The sequence below is a fragment of the Podarcis vaucheri genome (assembly GCF_965113315.1).
Source record: "Podarcis vaucheri genome assembly, chromosome: 1".
In the NCBI taxonomy this organism is placed as follows: domain Eukaryota; kingdom Metazoa; phylum Chordata; class Lepidosauria; order Squamata; family Lacertidae; genus Podarcis; species Podarcis vaucheri.
Window position 1 is genome coordinate 139,000,027 of NC_138759.1, and position 14,935 is coordinate 139,014,961.

Below are 14,935 nucleotides of genomic sequence, written 5' to 3' on the forward strand. Positions count from 1 at the left end.
GATTTGTGGTTTTTCACAGGATGGATTTAATGACCTGCTGATTCAATTGCAATAAATGTTTCTTTCATAGGCAGCACAAAGGGCTAATGAGCAATTGTTATGTCACAAAAGGAGTGTGATTAGCATTCCTTGGTGGTTCAATCCTGCTGCTCCAGTAATACTGGAATTCAGAAAAGACATGGAAGAGGGGTGATCAAGTGGGAAGAACCATGACATTCGTAATATCCAGCCAGTGATATTGGTCTGGCTTTCCCCATGTGGTGCTGTTTGCCCTGATTCTCCAACTGTTATTAAAATGGCCATAGTCTGAGGACTTTGAATATCAAGCTGTGAATATTTGGATAATAGCTGGAGAGTGTGGGCCAAATTCTGCTGGAGCCTTTGGAAATTTACAGCTGACTAAAGAGGTAAATGGATCATCCCGGGTAATTTCTCAAGAGGGTCTTGCACATGTTTAGATGTAACCTATCCAGCTAATTGAGCCCCTGTCATGTGGGCCTGATATACAGACACGCATCCTGGACTGAGCATGGCACAATATTGAGCATGGCACAATACTGAGAAAGTCATGCTTCCATCAGAACACAATGCGGACAGAATTCTGGTTCTTCTGCAAAGGGAAGCTGTTGCACAGCCTGCTCTGCTCACAATGGTCCTCATGGACAGAAGGGTTGTGTGAATGGTGGGTTTGCTGGAGAATGGGATTGGAGCACTAATGTTGAATGTAAGCTGCCCTTCTTATTAAAAGTGCATTTGGACACTCATCCAAGAGCTGTGGCCTCATTCCTCATGGATCTCAAGGTGCCCTCCACCAATGTCAAGGGTGCCGTAGGAGACACAGCAGGTATTGGATTGGATCCAGATCCAATGAATGCCAACTGTGTTATCAGGGCTGGCCCACTCATGAGGCAAGGGGAGACAACCACCTCAGGTGGCAGGATCCCAAGGGGCACAGTGTAGATCCCAATGTAGATCTTGATTCCATCCATGTTCCTGATGTAGATCTTCACCCACCCCTTCTCCCTGGCAGGGGAGGGATATCAGGGCCAAAAAATGTCTTGGGCCAGCCCTGTACGTTGCCAATAATTGGCTGGACTTTCCTGTGGGATTCTCGGGCACCCTGCAGTGTATTGCTTGCTGACCTGGTCCTCCTGAAACATAAGCTGAACTTCATGCAAGATGGTACCGTACCTGGGGATTCTGGAGGAGGTTTCCTTCTCCCATTGAGCATGTATTTCTTTATTCTTTCCTTCAGCTCTTCCTCTCTTCTCATTTCCTATAGAAAAAGAGCACCAGTTCAGAATCAGGCCAATTCAGGGAAGATAGGCCTATGAAGCCATGGTAACTGCAAATGGAACCCCCATGTTCAGAATCACAATAACTTGGGTTATTTGATGTTTCATTGTGTTTTTAATATTTTGATGGGAGTTGGGGCAACCCAGTTGGATAAATGGCATATTATTATTATTATTATTATTATTAATAGAGAGAGGATGAACAATAATAATAATAAATATGGCCTCAAGTGATTTCCATTGGATTGGAATCATAGAATCAATCCATCTTTTTTTTTTAACTAGACATTTCAGCTTTAATAGATCACAGCTTCAGAGTTATTAAAACACTGGAAATGTAAACACATGTAATTTGCATTTAATCCTAAGGCTTTAGGAAGAAAGGTCAGAAAGGGGGAAAGCCTCATCTAAGAGAATACATTCTGCCTGTTTTTTGCCTCAGAGCACAGTACACAGAAATATATTTTAGCATCACCATAACTAACTGAGTATTGCCTTAACTTATTGAGCATATACAACCCTGCCATAAATACAACCCTGCTATTTATTGATTTGTACCAGCTGTGCTGGGCTCGTCTAATGTGAGTGGGGAGGGCAAGGTTTGGCTAGAAGGAAAGGCAACATGTTCTGAAAATTCCAAGATTTGGAGGGTGGACTTTTCAAGCAGGGCTCCAAGAAATGTATCACACTAGGCTGATAAAAAAGCAACAGGGGAGCAAACGCTGTCCAAATCAAACCCCTTAGGAATAGCTGTGAAGGGATAGGTTATTTTGTAATTAAGACTTGATTATATAAATATATAATAAAATAACTGCCTAAAAATAAAAATGATGTAGAACAGGATATTGTATGATTTGAGACGGGCACATGATGTTGATGCAGGAATTTGAGTTCCCTGTTATGCCCAGTGTTATGTGTGCTGGCGTGGTTGCTCGAGGGCGAACAGGCAAGACCCCCACTGGTCTTTTCAAAGGCTTTATTATCGGTGCGAAAACATTCGCAGTGCAGAACGTCTCAATTCCATGTCTTGCTCAGTCACTAGCAGAATCTGGGAGTGGGCGGTCCTTAAACTTTCCCCAGCAGAGTAGTCTCTTGACCCTCATCCTATGCCTCCCCTCTCTGCGCGTAAACCGACTGCACAGAGAGGGCGTGCGCAGAGGGGGACCTGCCTCCCCCCTCGCTTTGTTCATGCTTGGCGCTGTGTCTCTCCCTTGCATCCTCCGAGCCCTGCATCTCTTCCCCACTAGAGGCGGGGCTTCCCTCCTCCGCGGAGGAAGTGCTGCGTCTCATGATCTTTGGAGGCTCCCTGTAACCCAACTGCCCTTCCACCTCTCGCCTCTGAGCTGATGGCAGTTCCCTGACACCCAGGTGGGATCAGGCACTAAATGTGCTACCTGGGAAGTCTATGCAGAATTGAGCCCCTTTGAGGCTGTGTTTTGCTGTATTTTGCAACAGCCAAGCTGCTGGAAAAGGGCCATTGTCTGGTGACAGAGCATCTGTGTTGCCTGCAGGATGTCCTAGGTTCAGTTCCTGGGACCTCCAGTTAAAAGGTTCAGCTAGCAGGTGATGGGAAACGTCCAGTTCTGGAAAGCTCCAGGTCTGTCTGTCTCGGTAAACAATGCGGCGCTAGAACTGACAAGTCCAAGACAGCGCTGGACGGGTCTTTTCTGCCAGGTTTTATTTTTACCTTTGGAGGAGAAGGGAAAGGAGTTGGCTGGAAAGCTGGCTGTGGAGTGTTGTTTTAAATCTACTGCTGCTATCATTCTTTTTTTAAATAATAATAATAAACCCAAGAGGAGGCGTGTAGTGGTGATAGGGGATTCCCTACTGAGGGGAACAGAAGCAGTGATCTGTGGGCCTGACAAGATGTCTCGGGAAGTGTGCTGTCTCCCCGGGGCTAAGATCCAAGATGTAACTGAACGACTGCAAGGAATCATAAAACCCACTGACAAATACCCCTTCCTCTTGGTTCATGTGGGAACCAATGACACTGCAAGCAATAGCCTCCAGAAGATCAAAAGAGACTACGAGGCTCTCGGCAGGAAATTGAAGCAGCTAAATGCACAAATTGTCATCTCATCTGTCCTCCCAGTTGAACGACGTGGCCCAGGGAGAGAGGGGAAAATAGTGGAAGTGAACAGCTGGCTTTGCAAATGGTGTAAACAGGAACGGTTTGGATTCTTAGATCACGGACTGCAGTTTCTTGAAGATGGACTTCTGGCAAGTGATGGGCTGCACCTCACAACGGTTGGGAGAAATGTTTTTGCCAAAAATCTCAGAAACCTCATCAGGAGGGCTTTAAACTGACTAATGTGGGGGAGGGAGACAGTGCTCCTGAAGGTAGGAGTCTATCAATTAATGAAGATGATCATCCAAATGTCATAGACCAAATGGAGCAAACAGCACGCGGACCTAGTGGTGGGAGGAAAAAATCCTTAAATAAGAGACACGGGGAATGATTAATGGACTTCAATGTCTGTACACTAATGCGCAAAGCATGGGAAATAAACAAGATGAGCTTGAGCTCTTGGTACAGCAAACTAAATATGACATAATAGGCATCACTGAAACCTGGTGGGATAAGTCCCACGATTGGAATGTAATAATGGGGGGGGGGTACAATCTATTTCAGAGAAACAGACCAGACAAGAAAGGAGGAGGAGTGGCGTTATATGTCAGGGATGTGTATACCTGTGAAGAGATCCAAGATTTAGATCCTCAAAGCCAAAGTGAGAGCATTTGGGTCAAAATTAAGGGAGAGAAGAATAACAGAGACCTCATTGTGGGAGTTTACTATAGATCCCCAAGCCAAACGGAGGACATAGATGATGCCTTCCTGGAACAGATGGCCAAGCATGCAAAAGGAAGGGAGATAGTAGTAATGGGGGACTTCAGTTACCCGGATATTTGTTGGATGTCAAACTCAGCCAAGAGCATAAGGTCAAACAGATTCCTCACTGGCCTTGCAGACAACTTCATTGTCCAGAAAGTGGGAGAAGCAACAAGAGGAACAGCCATTTTAGATCTGGTCCTAACCAATGTTGATGACCTGGTTAGTGGGGTAGAAGTGGAAGGATCATTAGGCGCGAGTGATCATGCTCTTCTGAAGTTTACTATACAGAGGAAAGGAGCAGCCAAGCATACTAGGACTCAATTTCTTGACTTTAAGAAAGCCGACTTCATAAAACTTAGGGAAGTGCTGGGTGAGATCCCATGGACAACAATACTAAAAGGAAAGGGAGTTCATGATGGCTGGGAGTTTGTTAAGAGGGAGATACTAAAAGCACAATGTCAGGCAATACCAATGAGACGGAAACATGGAAGGTGCCTAAAGAAGCCAGGGTGGCTATCTAAAGAACTTTTAACTGAGTTAAGATTAAAAAAGGATGTGTACAAAAAATGGAAAAGGGGGGAAACCACCAAAGAGGAATTCAAACAAATAGCCAGCACGTGTAGACACAAAGTCAGAAAAGCTAAAGCACAGAATGAACTCAGGCTTGCTAGAGAGGTTAAAAGCAACAAAAAAGGCTTTTATGGGTATGTTCGTAGCAAAAGGAAGAACAAAGAAACAATGGGGTCACTCAGAGGAGAAGATGGTGAAATGCAAACAGGGGACAGAGAAAGGGCTGAACTCCTCAATGCCTTCTTTGCCTCAGTCTTCTCCGATAAAGAAAACAATGCCCGACCTGAAGAATTTGGAGCAAATGATTCAGCAAAGGAAACACAGCCCAGAATAACTAAGGAGATAGTACAAGAATATTTGGCTAGTTTAGATGTATTCAAGTCTCCAGGGCCAGATGAACTGCATCCAAGAGTATTAAAAGAACTGGCAGATGTGATCTCAGAACCACTGGCAGTCATCTTTGAGAATTCCTGGAGAACAGGCGAAGTCCCGGCAGACTGGAGGAGGGCAAATGTTGTCCCTATTTTCAAAAAGGGGAAAAGAGAGGACCCAAATAATTACCGCCCAGTCAGTCTGACATCAATAGCAGGGAAGATTCTGGAGCAGATCATTAAGCAAACAGTCTGTGAGCACCTAGAAAGGAATGGTGTTGTCAGAGCTGCTTGAAGATCCTAGCTCACAGAGGATCACGCTAGCCAGCGATCATTTAGTAAAAGTCTTTATTGAATTACAGTTTCCATTCTCACGCTGCTGCGCGCAACTCTACGTCTAGTAGCTAGATCGACGAAGCTCCGTCTGAGTCTCCGCCCCGTGCGCACCAACTTAATATCCTAGCCCTGCTCCACCTTTTCCGCCTGACTGTCCTCCTCTTGGTCCCTCTACCCCCCGGGGCTTCTTCCTTCCGGGATTCTTCTGACGCTGACCCGGACCCTCCTGCCTCCTTGCGCCGGGCTTTAGGACCTGGCTCCCTTTCCGGGTTGCTTACTGCGCCGCCTTCCTCTGCATTTGAACTTGGCGCGCGCGCCCAACCTTCCACTTTCCTCTTAACCGTTTCTTCGCTCCCCGATGGAGGTGTGGCCACTCCTGACTCATGCCCTCCCTCCTGTGGTGAGCTGCCAGCGCTTGCCCCCTGGCTCCCTTCCTCTTCCCTGCTCTCTGGCGGTGACGCTGGTCCCGATTTCCAACTGCTCTCCTCTGAGTCCCCTCTGGCTCTATCTTCCTGGGGTGCCCCCCTAGACTCCCCCCTTGCCCTGGCCACTGGTGCTCCTTTCTGTGAATCCTCTGATTCACTGGAAAGACTCGGAGATCTCGGGTCGTCGTCATCACTCATCTTTTCTTCTGCCTCCTCCCCTTCGCTCTCTGTTTCCTCCCTTGCCCTTGCCTCTGCTCCTAAACCCCTGACATCCATCCCCCCCTCGAAGCCCCCCATTCCCCCCTCCCCTCCTTCCGGTGCTGGAGCTGGGGTGTGCTGTTGCAAAGGGACGAACGTCGGATATCGTTCGCTTCCCGTGGCGGGCCTCCATCTGAAGTCTCGCGGGTCTTCCTCCCTGCTCTCGTCGACGACGGTCACCTCCGCTTCCATCTCTGTGCCGCCGTGCTCGAAACCAGGGTCGTCCCCGAAAACGTCCATGTCCGTCTCTCCCTCACTTCCTCCTGGCGGCGTTGCTCGTCCTGGGCCTTCCAGCCACCTTCTGCGGAACTGCTCCTCTGGTCTATCGTCCCACCAATACGAGGGTTCTGATGCAGATCCCGAGGGTGACCCCTCCGGGGAACGGACGTCTTGTGTCGGGTCCTCGTCCGAGTCGAACCCCCGGAAAGTGCTGGCCGAAAGCGTGGGCGTGAAAAGCCAGTCGTCGAAAAAGTCTGCTGGCATAGGTCTATGTGGGAAGAGGGCATGAAACTCGTCTTTGAGTAGAGGTTCGTCCAAGGCGTAGCCCGGCACCCAGCTGTTCGCACTGGCCGGGGTGCCCTCCTTGGCGAGAAAGTATTCTACCCCCTCTTCCCCCCATCTGGAGTCCAAAATCTCCGTGACGTCATTGATGCGCTCCTTCTGTGCCACTCCCGCGTGCCCCGTTCTGTCTCTGACCGGACTCGGCGCCGTTCCGGGTTCCTGGAACCTGTGCGGTGCCTTGTAGGGAGTGAGCACCGATCTGTGGAACACCGGATACATTCTGGAACCCTCCGGAAGTGCCAGTCTGAAAGCTACCGGGTTGACCTGCTCTTCGACTTGGTAGGGTCCCAGTTGTTTATGCCCTAGTTTCTTCTTGGCCAACGACCTGGCCGGCACTGCGTGGGCTGCTAACCAGACCCAGTCTCCCACGTGGAGCTCTTCGCCAACCCTTCTGTGCCTGTCCGCTTGTACCTTGTATGCGTGTTTGGCCAGCTCCAGGTGGCGCCTCAGCTGATCGTGGACTTCCTGCAGCTCCGACGCGAACGCATCTGCTGTCTGCGGCTCCCCCTCCCCCATTCTTTCCAGTCCCGGGAAGGTTCTGGGGTGCCTCCCGTTGTTGGCGAAGAACGGCGTGACCCCCGTGGACACGTGCTTCGTGTTGTTGTAGGCGAACTCGGCAAGCGGCAGGTAATCCACCCACGTCGCAGGCTGTTGATTCGCATAGCATCTCAGGTACTGCTGCATGATGGCATTGACCCGCTCCGCTTGCCCGTTGGTCTGCGGGTGTCTCGCCGACGCCAGGTTGATCTTGACGTTTAGGAAGCCCATCAGCTTCTGCCAGAAATTCGAGATGAACTGCCGCCCGCGGTCGGACAGAATAGACCGTGGCAGACCGTGAACCTTGAACACGTGGTCTATGAACAGTTTGGCGGTTTGCTCCGCCGTGGCCACCTTCGCACACGGAATGAAATGTGCCATCTTGGAAAACAGGTCCACCACCACCAGCACTGCCGTCTTGCCCCTCGAGCTGGGCAGATCTGTGACAAAGTCCAGAGCCACCCTTTCCCAAGGTTCGACCGGAGTTTGCAGCGGTTCCAACAGTCCTGCCGGCGATCTGTGCACTGGTTTGGCCCTCTGGCAGGTGTCACACCTCGCCACGTAGTCTGCGACCTCCCCTCTCATTCCAGGCCACCAGAAATCCCTGGCTACTAATTCCACCGTCTTCTCCTTGCCAAAGTGCCCGGCCGTGGGCGCGTCGTGCAGCTGCTGCAGCACCTTGGCGCGAAGGTCGTCTCCCGGCACGTAGATGGCCCCTTTACGGATGAGCAATCCATCTCGTAGCTGGAAACCGTCGGCCGCAGCCTTGCCCCTTTGCACCTCTGCCATCTTTGCTTGCGCGAAGGAGTCATCCTGCAACGCTCGTCGCACCGCCTCCAGGTCCACGGTGGCCGCGGCGCACGCCCATACTGTTGGTGCGAAGATGTGCATGGCGGCCTCTGGCGTTGCGTCCTCCAGATACTGTGGCTTACGGGAGAGGGCGTCCGCCATGATGTTAGTGTCCCCCGGGACATACTCTATGCGGAAGTCGAAGTTCGCAAAAAACTCAGCCCAACGTATCTGCCTCTGGTTTAGGAACTGTGCCGTGCGCCAGTGCTCCAGATTCTTGTGGTCCGTGCAAACCTGCACCGTGTGCTTGGCGCCGATCAGGAAGTGCCTCCACGCTTTGAACGCTGCATGAATGGCCAGCAACTCCCTGTCCCAGATGGTGTAGTTCTGCTCGGACTTGCTGAGCTTCCTGGAGTAAAACGCTCCTGGCCGCCACACCCCCTGCTGGTCCTTTTGCAGCAGGACCGCCCCCACGGCTCTGTCCGAGGCGTCTGTCTCCACCCTCATCGGCCTGCTGGGGTTGACGTGAAGCAGCTGCTCTTCCGACGCGAAGAGACGCTTGAGTGCCTGAAAGGACTGCTCCGCCTCCTCTGTCCAAACGAACTTCTTTTTCTTGGAGCTAAGCGTGTCTGTGATGGCCGCTGTCTGCATAGCGAAGCCCTTGATAAACTTGCGATAGAAGTTCGCAAAGCCGACAAACCTTTGGACCTCTTTTCGGTTGCGTGGACTCTTCCAGTCCAATACCGCTCGAACCTTGGCGCTGTCCATGGCGAGCCCCTTGTCAGACAACTTGTAGCCCAGAAAATCCACCTCCGTCACGTCAAATTGGCACTTCTCCAGCTTGGCGTAGAGCCTATGTTGCTTTAGTCTGGTCAGCACTTCCTTGACGTGTCTGTCATGCTCCTGCTGCGATTCCGAAAAGATCAGGATGTCATCTAAGAAACAGACGCACGTCTTGTAGAGAAGTCCCGCCAACACGTGATGCATGAAAGCTTGAAAAACGTGGGAGCCATTTTGCAATCCAAAAGGCATAACTCTGTATTCGTAGGTACCCAGTGGCGTGAACATGGCCGTCTTCCACTCATCTCCCTCCCGCATGCGAATGAGGTTGTACGCCCCTCGCAGGTCTAACTTGGTGAACACTTTTCCCTTCCGCACCTTCGCCAGGAGGTCATCGATTCGTGGCATGGGGAAGTCCGACGGCTTGGTCCCATTGTTTAAAATGCGATAGTCCACGACCAGTCTTTTTTGGGGCGTGTCTCGCTTTTTAACAAAGAATACAGGACTGCCCCCCGCTGCCTTGGACTCTCGGATGAAACCGCGCTCCAAATTATGATCTAAGAACTCTTTGAGTTCCTGCAGCTCGTCCTCTGACATGGAATACAGCTTCCCTTTGGGCAGCGCCGCCCCCGGCAGCAGGTCAATTTTGCAGTCATATGGTCTGTGAGGGGGTAGCCTGTCCGCCTCCTTCTCGCAGAAAACTTCCAAAAATTCTGCGTACTTGTGGGGAATCGCTTGCAGCGTGCCTAGCTGCAGCTGTGACTCCTCTTGCTCCCCTTCCTGCTGGGGCATGATGCAGTGTTCAGCACAAAAGGAAGAGCCGAAGGTCAGCTGCCTCTGGTACCAAGCCAGCGCCGGGCTGTGCTTGTCCAGCCAACTCATGCCCAATACAATGGGCGTGTCCGATAGCTGAGTGACGTTGAAGCTGATGATTTCCCTGTGATTCCCAAGTCGCATCACCATTGGCGGCGTCTGCTTCACCACTTGCCCCCCTAGCAACTCCCTTCCATCCACCGTGACAACCTGCAGGGGCAGCGTGGCAGGCAGCAACTGTATAGCGTGCTTGTCGACAAACTCCTGCCCTATAAAGTCCGCGTTGCTGCCCGAGTCGATGGTAATTGGCACGTCCATGGTGATTCCATTGGGCAGCTGGAGAGATGCGGTGAGCCTCACCACTGGTTTGGGCGGGAGGGGGTTCACGGGCTGTAAAATCTCTGGGGACTGCTTCACTGACATGTCTGGCTGGGCCCCAGTGCCTCTTCCTCCAGCCAGACATCGTCGTTTCCCTGCTGTGGTTCTCCTTGCTGCGTTGCTGCAGTCACCATTGCTGAGGCTGCAGTGAGCTTGTGGAGCCTCTGGGGACACTCTTTCGCCATATGCCCTGGCTCCTCACAGACGTAACACTTCCTGTTCCCTCTAGGAGGCTTCGCTTTCACTGCTGCCGGTGCTAGGGCTCTGGTTGCTGACTGAGCCCTTGCACCTCCAACCTCCATAGGTTCGGCTCCTCCTCCTGGCGGAGGCGTGGATTGCGCCCGCGCTGCTTCTCTGGGAAGGAAGGAGGGGCCCCTGGCTGATTCGCGCCCTCCACGCCCTTCGTCCCTGCTCCACGGACGTTCTTCCAGCCTCACCCCCACTGCCAGTGCCCTCTGAACGACCTCCTGGGTGGTTCGGGGTCTCTCCCCCCTCGCGATCTCATCTTTAATCAAGCTGTGCAACCCCTCCCAAAAGAGGTCTCTTACAGGGGCCGAATCTCTGTCCCATTCCAGGGCACTGACCAAGGCGAAAAAGCGTGCATGATACTGTCTGACGCTGGCCCTCCCTTGTCTTAGCCCATGCACCTCCTTCCGGGCAAGATCCACGTCAATACTTGATAAAAAACACCCATCCATCGCTTTAATAAAGGCATCTGCATTCTGGAGCGCCGGATCCTTATCCCTCCATAAATTGCGTAGCCATGCTTTAGCATCCCCATGCAAATGGGCCATGATGAATCCCACTCTCTCTTGCTCATCTCTAAAGTCTTTATGCAGCAGTTGCAGTGCGCACAGTACGTCTGCTCTAAAGTTGGGATACTGTTGCAGGTTCCCATCGAAGTGAGAGACCAGCCCGCCTGTTCGTCTCGCCAACCCAATTCCCTCCTGCCGGGGTGTCTGCTTCGTCAGCACGTCTAACCTGATCTGGAGATCCCTGCAGGCGGCAGCTGCCTCCTCCTCTCTCTTCCTGGATGCGAGAGCCTCGGCATTCAGTTGTGCCACTGCTTTTCTGAGTTCCTCTATCTGCTGCTCAGCCGTCATGTCGTCTGCTGTTCGTGAGCTCACTAGTAGGCACCTGTTTCTCTCCCCTCCTCGGGGCTGTAGATGCCCACAATTTGGAGACGGAGCTTACTGTCAGAGCTGCTTGAAGATCCTAGCTCACAGAGGATCACGCTAGCCAGCGATCATTTAGTAAAAGTCTTTATTGAATTACAGTTTCCATTCTCACGCTGCTGCGCGCAACTCTACGTCTAGTAGCTAGATCGACGAAGCTCCGTCTGAGTCTCCGCCCCGTGCGCACCAACTTAATATCCTAGCCCTGCTCCACCTTTTCCGCCTGACTGTCCTCCTCTTGGTCCCTCTACCCCCCGGGGCTTCTTCCTTCCGGGATTCTTCTGACGCTGACCCGGACCCTCCTGCCTCCTTGCGCCGGGCTTTAGGACCTGGCTCCCTTTCCGGGCTGCTTACTGCGCCGCCTTCCTCTGCATTTGAACTTGGCGCGCGCGCCCAACCTTCCACTTTCCTCTTAACCGTTTCTTCGCTCCCCGATGGAGGTGTGGCCACTCCTGACTCATGCCCTCCCTCCTGTGGTGAGCTGCCAGCGCTTGCCCCCTGGCTCCCTTCCTCTTCCCTGCTCTCTGGCGGTGACGCTGGTCCCGATTTCCAACTGCTCTCCTCTGAGTCCCCTCTGGCTCTATCTTCCTGGGGTGCCCCCCTAGACTCCCCCCTTGCCCTGGCCACTGGTGCTCCTTTCTGTGAATCCTCTGATTCACTGGAAAGACTCGGAGATCTCGGGTCGTCGTCATCACTCATCTTTTCTTCTGCCTCCTCCCCTTCGCTCTCTGTTTCCTCCCTTGCCCTTGCCTCTGCTCCTAAACCCCTGACAGGTGTGATCACCAATAGTCAGCATGGATTTCTGAAAAATAAGTCATGTCAGACTAACCTGATCTCGTTTTTTGACAGAATTACAAGCCTGGTAGATGAAGGGAACGCAGTGGATGTAGCCTACCTTGATTTCAGCAAGGCATTTGACAAGGTGCCCCATGATATTCTTGTAAAGAAGCTGGTAAAATGCGGTCTTGACTATGCTACCACTCAGTGGATTTGTAACTGGCTGACTGACCGAACCCAAAGGGTGCTCATCAATGGTTCCTCTTCATCCTGGAGAAGAGTGACTAGTGGGGTGCCACAGGGTTCTGTCTTGGGCCCGGTCTTATTCAACATCTTTATCAACGACTTGGATGATGGACTCAAGGGCATCCTGATCAAATTTGCAGATGACACCAAACTGGGAGGGGTGGCTAACACCCCAGAGGACAGGATCACACTTCAAAACGACCTTGACAGATTAGAGAACTGGGCAAAAACAAACAAGATGAATTTTAACAGGGAGAAATGTAAAGTATTGCACTTGGGCAAAAAAAATGAGAGGCACAAATACAAGATGGGGGACACCTGGCTTGAGAGCAGTACATGTGAAAAGGATCTAGGAGTCTTGGTTGACCACAAACTTGACATGAGCCAACAGTGTGACGCGGCAGCTAAAAAAGCCAATGCAATTCTGGGCTGCATCAATAGGAGTATAGCATCTAGATCAAGGGAAGTAATAGTGCCACTGTATTCTGCTCTGGTCAGACCACACCTGGAGTACTGTGTCCAGTTCTGGGCACCACAATTCAAGAAGGACACTGACAAACTGGAACATGTCCAGAGGAGGGCAACCAAAATGGTCAAAGGCCTGGAAACGATGCCTTATGAGGAACGGCTAAGGGAGCTGGGCATGTTTAGCCTGGAGAAGAGGAGGTTAAGGGGTGATATGATAGCCATGTTCAAATATATAAAAGGATGTCACATAGAGGAGGGAGAAAGGTTGTTTTCTGCTGCTCCAGAGAAGCGGACACGCAGCAATGGATCCAAACTACAAGAAAGAAGATTCCACCTAAACATTAGGAAGAACTTCCTGACAGTAAGAGCTGTTCGACAGTGGAATTTGCTGCCAAGGAGTGTGGTGGAGTCTCCTACTTTGGAGGTCTTTAAGCAGAGGCTTGACAACCATATGTCAGGAGTGCTCTGATGGTGTTTCCTGCTTGGCAGGGGGTTGGACTCGATGGCCCTTGTGGTCTCTTCCAACTCTATGATTCTATGATTCTATGATTCTAATCCATTATTATCTGATGCTCCGCAGGCACCTCCTGGCCAAGCGTACTTTTCCTGAAATGCCTGTGAAAGGATCCCATGATGCAACACCCTCCTTCCATAGGCCTTCCTCACTATTCTGAGGGGTTCTCAAATTTATCTTTTTCTTGAATTAAATTATTGCAGCAATCACCATCATCCTTCTGGTATAACCTGAGAGCTTTGGTGGTGCTAAGCAACTGCAATGTTAAAGATCACGGGATATTTATATAAATAAATATTTAAATATTAACATGCAGCACATATGTGTATGTGTGTGTGTGTGTGTGTGTGTGTGTGTGTGTGTGTATGCAGTATGTTAATATTTAAATATTTGTATGCAGTGAGCCATTGGAGCAAGCAAATGTCCTCTAACTGTAATTTTAGCCTGGTCAAGGTAAGAGACCTTTCTCATTAACTGCCTCCAAATTTCCAATCTACCCATGAACGTGAAAAATCTGTGCTAATTAAGGCCTGTCATATAGGCCAATAGTGCAGAGAGAAGGTAAGAGGTTCCTGGAGAATTACTTTAAAGCCACAGAATCTACATTATGAATGCAATTTTCTGTCCTTAGTAATACTATACTGTGGTTTTTATTAATCATGCAATTGAATTACTTAAATGAATTAGGTCTTACTGTGTAATTGGAGATAGTGGTTTGTATAGACAAGTTGATTAGGTCTATGAATCTTTGTGATATGCTTGGGGAGGGTTCAAACTGTATCGAGTCACATGCACCACCCCATCCCCAACATCCTGTGGTTGTTTGCTCTCCTATCCCAACTTTTCCTCCCCTTCCAACTTTTAGTCTTGCCTTAAAAGGTACCTAGGAATAGTCTAGCAATGTTCAGCTGAACATGGTTAGAATTTTCCTGAAGACCTTCATGCCCTTAGGCGCATGCAACCCTGCGCAGTGCTGTTTCCCCAGAAAAAGAGCTACCAGAACTCACCACGAACACCTCCCTCCTTCTATTCGAATAGCAACGGCACCCACCTGAGAGGGGCCAGAAGGGAGTCTGGCAAGTTGAGAAAACACCCTGCCCCTTGGAGCTCTCACACGCTCTTTGAGTGGCCCTTGAAAGGGTCACTCAAAGGGTGCAAAATATTTCAGAGGCTCCTGCAATGGGAGCCTTTCTGCCCTCAAGCTGAAGAGCAAAGCATTCTGAAGCTCCCATTTTTGACCAGGCTATTAAATTATATGGTACCTTTGATGAATAGATTAATATTTTCCCAAGCTAAAAAGGCAAAGGATCCCTGACAGTTAAGTCCAGTCGTGGACGACTCTGGGGTTGCGGCGCTCGTCTCGCTTTATTGGCCAAGCGAGCTGGTGCACAGCTTCCAGGTCATGTGTCCAGCATGACTAAGCCGCTTCTGGCAAACCAGAGCATCACACAGAAACACCGTTTACCTTCCCGCAGGAGCGGTACCTATTTATCTACTTGCGCTGGCATGCTTTTGAACTGCTAGGTTGGCTACTTAGGTGCAAAACATAATATTGGGGGGGGGACATATATCTTCTATGAAAGTATTTGAACTAGTTATGTTTTTTTTTTTATAAAACACAGAGAGAATAATGTGCTGACCTTTTATTTTTTAAAACAAAAAATACTTGCCATTATGGAGATCGTCTCCCTCAGTGTGAAGTGGAATGTAATACAGTTTATTATCACTAACAAGGGAATGGACCATAACTCTAAAGAGACAGGACCTCAAGTGAGCTATGAAGGTCACTTCATTGCTTCCAGAAAGGAA

The 14,935-nt window shown here is 50.4% G+C and overlaps 1 long non-coding RNA gene across 9 annotated transcripts in view; it reads right to left on the bottom strand.

The window, feature by feature from the left end:
• LOC309535362 overlaps nt 1–14,935 on the bottom strand; it is a 183,976-nt gene that overhangs the window by 23,787 nt on the left and 145,254 nt on the right. For all 9 annotated transcript variants that reach the window (XR_014221211.1, XR_014221212.1, XR_014221213.1 and 6 more), the window contains one exon: nt 1,192–1,276. This is a non-coding gene — a long non-coding RNA (uncharacterized lncRNA). The remainder of the gene's footprint in view (nt 1–1,191; nt 1,277–14,935) is intronic.